At 44.3% G+C, this 6,095-nt stretch overlaps 1 long non-coding RNA gene across 1 annotated transcript in view; it reads left to right on the top strand.

The window, feature by feature from the left end:
• The window catches only part of LOC115298543, a 19,054-nt gene extending 13,659 nt beyond the window's left edge, over positions 1-5,395 (top strand). Inside the window, exon 3 of the long non-coding RNA XR_003911783.1 lies at positions 5,069-5,395. This is a non-coding gene — a long non-coding RNA (uncharacterized LOC115298543). The remainder of the gene's footprint in view (positions 1-5,068) is intronic.
• Positions 5,396-6,095: the final 700 nt, after the last annotated feature.

Genomic DNA, 6,095 nt, shown 5'->3' on the forward strand with positions numbered 1-6,095 from the left:
AGTTCGTGGGTTCCAGCCCCGCGTCAGGTTCTGTGCTGACAGCTAGCTCAGAGCCTGGAGCCTGCTTCAGATTCTGTATCTCCCTCTCTCTCTGACCCTCCCCTTCTCGTGCTGTCTCTCTCTGTCTCTCAAAAATAAATAAAAAACATTAAAATTTTTTTTAATGTTTGTTTATTATTGAGACAGAGAGAAACAGAGCATGAGTAAGGGAGGGGCAGAGAGATCATGACCTGAGCCGAAGTTGGCCACCCAACCGACTGAGCCACCCAGGCACCCCAAGAGTATACAACTCATGATCTTGGGATTGTGAGTTTGAGCCCCATGTTGGATGTACAGATTACTTAAAAATAAAAAGCAAGAGTTGAGGAGGACAAAGTCCAAGTTGAGTGAGGGAGGGTTTCTGCACCTTCACCTCATGGAATCCAGGCACTCCGCCCAGCACTTTGACCTGTTTCCCCAACCAGGAAGCTTCTCCAGTCTCATTGTTTCAGGGTTTTCTTATGGCATCTCATTACACAGGCACGGTTAATTAAGTGACTGGCCACAAGACTGAACTCAAGCTCCATTCCTTTTTCCAGGTGGGGTGGGTCTTGAAGGGTCAAACTTCCCATCACATAATTGGTGTTTTAGGTGCTCAGTCCCCACCCTGAAGCTATATAAAGCCCCAGGCATGAGTCATTTTATTAGTGTAAACTCAGATATGGTTGAAAAGGTCTCCTTAAGAGTAACAAAGGACAATGCTATTACTCAGGGAATTCCAACAGTTTTAAGAGCTCTGCAACAAAAATTGGCAACAGAGACCAAGTATATTTATGATTTTTATAACTAATTTATTTATTTGTTTGTTTTGTGAGAGGGAGAGGAAGAGAGAATCCTAAGCAGGCTCCACACTTGTCAGCACAGAGCCCGACATGGGCCTCGAGCTCACAAACTGTGAGATCATGACCTGAGTCGAAACCAAGAGTCTGATGCTTAACCAACTGAGCTACCCAGGTGCCCCTAAATATATTTATTATTATATCACACTTCCTCGCTCAAGAATCTGGCAGTTGGTGCTGGCCATGGCAGGTCCTCAGAAGAGGCTGGCTGTTGGAACACCTATATGTGGCCTTTTGATGTGGCCTGAGCTTCCGTACACTGTGATGATGGGGTGGGGTTCCAAGACCCCCGTTGCCACTTCTTAGGCATGATCTTGTCCAGCTGCAAGGGAAAGGGACACAGACATCATTTCTCAGCAGGAGGAGTGTCAATGTCATGTTGTAAGATAAAGGATGGGAGACCTTTTGTGGTCAACTTGGAAAATACAATGTGCTACAGATGTGAAAACCCATCCAATCCTTGGCCTTTCAGATCCATACCTTCTTCCTACAGTCTTGTCTGCATCATCTCCTTGCCCTCACTTCTATTTTCCAAAAGAAAAAAGATTTCTTTCTGTGGCTGGACTCACAGCCATACTATATTGGAAGCTCCTTGAGGAGAGGGACCAGCTCTTCAACATTTTGTTAAAAAAAAAAAAAAAAGAATAAATAAATGAAACAGCTTAGGGTCATGACTAAGAGAGCAGAACATTAGTTCTGGCATTAGTTCAAAGTGCCTTTTGTGGGGCATGGGGCTGGCTCAGTCAATAGAGTGTGTGACTTTTGATCTTGGGGCTGTGAGTTTGAACCACACATTGGGTGTAGAGATTATTTAAAAATAGAATCTTTTTTTTTAATTTTATTTTTAATGTTTTTTATTTATTTTTGATACAGAGAGAAACAGAGCATGAGAGGGGGAGGGGCAGAGAGAGAAGGAGACACAGAACCGGAAGCAGGCTCCAGGCTCTGAGCTAGCTGTCAGCACAGAGCCTGACAAGGGGCTCACACTCATGAGCCATGAGATCATGACCTGAGCTGAAGTCAGGTGCTTACCTGATTGAGCCATCCAGGCGCCCCTTTTTTAAAAAAATTTTAGGGGCACTTGGGTGACTCAGTCGGTTAAACATCTGACTTTGGCTCAGGTCATGGTCTTGTGGTTTGTGGGTTCGAGCCCCATGTCAGGCTCTGTGCTGACAGCTAGCTCGGAACCTGGAGCCTGTCTTTGAATTCTGTGTCTCCCTCTCTCTCTCTCTCTGACCCTCCCCTACTCACGCTGTCTCTCTCTCTCTCTCTCTCTCTCTTTCTCTCTCAAAAATAAATAAAACATTAATTTTTTAAAAAATTCTAATAACAAAGTGATGAGTTGGTACAGCTTTATTTCGCCTCATGTTTACAGCCTTTACTAGACTTGTGGAACACAAAACTAGAGCACCCACTTCCTGTCCTCGTACAGATGAGCAGAAAGGCTTGGTGACTTAGCAAATCCATGGTCCATTGGTGACAGAGCAGGGCATTCCTGGGCTCCTACCCTCAAGTTCCTTCCCCTGCCACACTTTCGGCAGAGGATGGCAGCAAGGCTAACATGATTAAGAGAAGTGGTCTGTTGGGGCCCCTGGGTGGCTCAGTCATTTGAGTGTCCGACTTTGGCTCAGGCCACGATCTCACTGTTTGTGGATTCGAGCCCCCACGTTGGGCTCTGTGCTGACAGCTCAGAACCTGGATCCTGCTTCAAATTCTGTGTCTCCCTCTCTCTCTGCCCGTCCCCTGCTCATTCTCTGTCTCTGTCTCTCAAAATAAAAAAGACATAAAAAATTTTTAAGAAAAAGAGTGGATGCTTAACCACTGAGCCACCCAGACTCTCCAAGAGATAGAGACTTTAAACCAGGGGGAGCTTTAGAAACTACCCTTGGTAGTTTTTTTCTAATCTGCCACCTCAGCTCAGAATTCTCTATTTACTAGGGAATTATTAATTATATATTAATTCATTAATAATTGTCTCTCAAAAATGTATAATAACTGTCTGCATTGGTCTTTTCATTTGGTCTTTATTTCAATATTGGCCCTCCGTGCATATGTAATAAAATGATGTTTGTTTGCTTTTTCTCCTGTTTACTTGTCTCATGTAAATTTGATTTTTAGTTAGCTGGAAGACCCTGAGAGGTAGAGGGAGAAATTTTCCTTCCCTACAGAGCAGGGGAGAGTCTTCCTCACACTCCTTTCGTGGGTCCCCAGGCCCCTCCCCAAAGCCATCACTGTTCCCAGACGCTGTGTCCCCTTGCAGAAATCGTCAGTGCATTGATAAGCATGTGTATGTACTAATTTTTCTTAGGTGGACGGATTGTGTTTTGTCTGCATTGTAGCCCAGGACTCTCAGAAGACTCTTGCCACATTGTTAGTTCAAAGAGGGCATGGTGGAAAGCCCACTCAGAAAACTGGTCTGTATCAACAGCTATGGGGAAATGCAAATTAGAGAGATCACTAGAAATCCACCAGAATGACTAAACTCTAAAAGGCTGATTAGATAGGGGCGCCTGGGTGGCTCAGTCAGTTAAGCGTCTGACTTTGGCTCAGGTCATGATCTCACAGCTTGTGAGTTACAGCCCCAAGTCTAGCTCTGTGTTGACAGCTCGGATCCTGCTTCGGATTTTGTCCCTCTCTCTCTCTCTCTCTCTCTCTCTCTCTCTCTCACTGTCTCTCTCTCTCTCTCTCTTCCCCCTCCTCCGCTTGCACTCTGTTTCTCTCTCTCAAAACTAAATAAACATTAAAAAAATAAATAAAAGATTTATTAGATATAAAGACAACACAACGTATTTATGGGGATATAGTGTGATGGGAATGTGAAATGGAACAATGAGTTTGGAATAAAGTCTCAGTTTCTAGTAAAATGAAACATATCTATTCCATTGACGTGGCAATTCCACTTTTGGGTACTGACACTCAAATAAGTGAAAATGCATGTCTAAAAAGATCTGTACAAGAATGTTCTTTACAGTTTTATTTTATTTTATTTATTTTTAAGTAGGCTCCATACCTGACACGAGGCTCAAACTCATGATCCCTAGATCAAGAGTCTCACACTCCATGGGCTGAGGCAGCCAGGAGCCTGAGCAGCTTTATTTATAGTAGCCCAAATTGGAAACACCCTAGGTGTTCATCAATAGGAAATCAATAGGGGCGCCTGGGTGGCTCAGTCGGTTAAGTGTCCGACTTTGGTTTAGGTCATGATCTCATGGTTCGTGGGTTCAAGCCCTGCATTGGGCTCTGTGCTGACAGCTCAGAGCCTGGAGCCTGTTTCAGATTCTGTGTCTCCCTCTCTCTCTGACCCTCTCTTGCTTGCACGCTGTCGCAAAAATAAAAACATTTAAAGAAAGCAGGAAATCAATGAACTATGATATATTTTACAGTAGATTACCACTCAGTGGTAAACAGCAACAAATTTCTTGTTTTCTTTTTTCTTTTTTTTAGTTTATTTATTTATTTTTGAGAAAGAAACAGCATGAGCGGGAGAGGAGCAGAGAGAGAGGGAGAGAGAGAATCCCAAGTCGGCTCCATAGTGTCAGCACAGACCCCAATGCTGGACTCAGACTCCCAAAAACTGTCAGATCTTGACCTGAGCAGAAACTGAGAGTCAGACACTTAATCAACTGAGCCACCCAGGTGCCCCAGGAACAAATTTCTAACATGTGCAAGATGAAAGAGTCCCAAGCATTATACTGAGGTGAAGAAGTCGCGCACAAAAGAATACAACCTGCATGATTCCTTTTTTTCCCCCTTGTTTTAAGTAGGCTCCTGGTCCAACGTGGGGCTTGAACTCACAACCCTGAGAGAGGGACAGAGAGAGAGAGAGAGAGAATCCCAAGCAGAACCCACACTCTCAGTGCAGAGCATAATGCCGGGCTCAAACTCACGAACTGTGAGATCATGACCTGGAGCTGAAATTAAGAGTCGAATTCTTAACCGACTGAGCCACCAGGTGCCCCTTGATGAATTGCTAAATGGATACACTGATATGTGATAAGGCATAAATAGGAAAATGCTAATTGGAGAATTTAGATAGATGGATATATGGACGTTCACTGTACATTCCTTTCAACTTTTCTGTGCCAAAATTTTTATAATAAAATGTAGGGGAAAGCTAAGCGAAAAAGAGAAATTCAGGGGGAGTGTAACTATTCACATTAAGGAATACTTCTTTATTGTCTCCTCCTTAGTTTTTCACTGTTGTCACATCCTTGATCTGTCACCAGAGCCCAGCTGGCGGATAACAGAGCTGGTTTGTCTTTCACCATCCCTGGCTGTCCACGCTGGGGGAAGTAGGAGGAAGTGGTCAGGAATACAGACAACATGTGGTTTATGGCCACAAAATTCCCTGCTCCCAAGTGGGCTGGCCATCAAACAGCTGCCACCCCAGGGTGGGGGTGGGGGCCTGTCTCCCCTCCGCTGTGTTGCATCTCTGGCTTCTGTCCTTCATCTTCTTTTGGTTTATTTCCTCCTCATGGAGGAACACATGTTCTAGAAGCTTCCTGGGGTATGGTGTGTGGGAGATAAAACTTTTTTAAGAACTGACTTGTCTGAAAATGTTCTCATTTCACCCACCCACTTGATCGATAGTTTGGCCGTGAATAGAATTCTCGGTCAAAAATCATCTTTCTTCAGCATCTGGAAGGCATACTGCTCCATCAGGGTAACTGCTGGGAAATCTGAAGCCATTCTATTTCCTGTTTTCTTATGACTTGTGTTTTCTCTTTGGAAACTTGTAGAATCTTATCTGTCCCCATTGTTCTCAAGTTTTCACAGTGATAAACTGAAGGGCAGATCTATTTTTCATTCGCTGGGCTGGCACTTTCTGTCCCACGTCTGGGAGGGGCGCCTGGGTGGCTCAGTCGGTTAAGCATCCGACTTCGGCTCAGGTCATGATCTCACGGTTTGTGGGTTCAAACCCCGCTCGGGCTCTGTGCTGACAGCTCAAGCCTGGAGCCTGCTTCGGATTCTGTGTCTCCCTCTCTCCCTGCTCCTCCCCTGCTTAAGCTCTGTCTCAAAAATAAATAAACATTAAAAAAACAAAGTCTGGGAAATTTCCCTGAATATTTTCATAGATCATTTCCTCCTTCACTTTTTCTTGGTTCTTTGTTTTCTAATACAGGATATTATTAGGATGGTTGGACCTCATGAGCTAGTTCCCTAATGTCCTCACTGTTTCTTATTTTCTGTATCTCCATGTCTTCTGGGTCCTCCGAG

This window comes from Suricata suricatta, chromosome 8 (assembly GCF_006229205.1).
Source record: "Suricata suricatta isolate VVHF042 chromosome 8, meerkat_22Aug2017_6uvM2_HiC, whole genome shotgun sequence".
NCBI lineage: Eukaryota > Metazoa > Chordata > Mammalia > Carnivora > Herpestidae > Suricata > Suricata suricatta.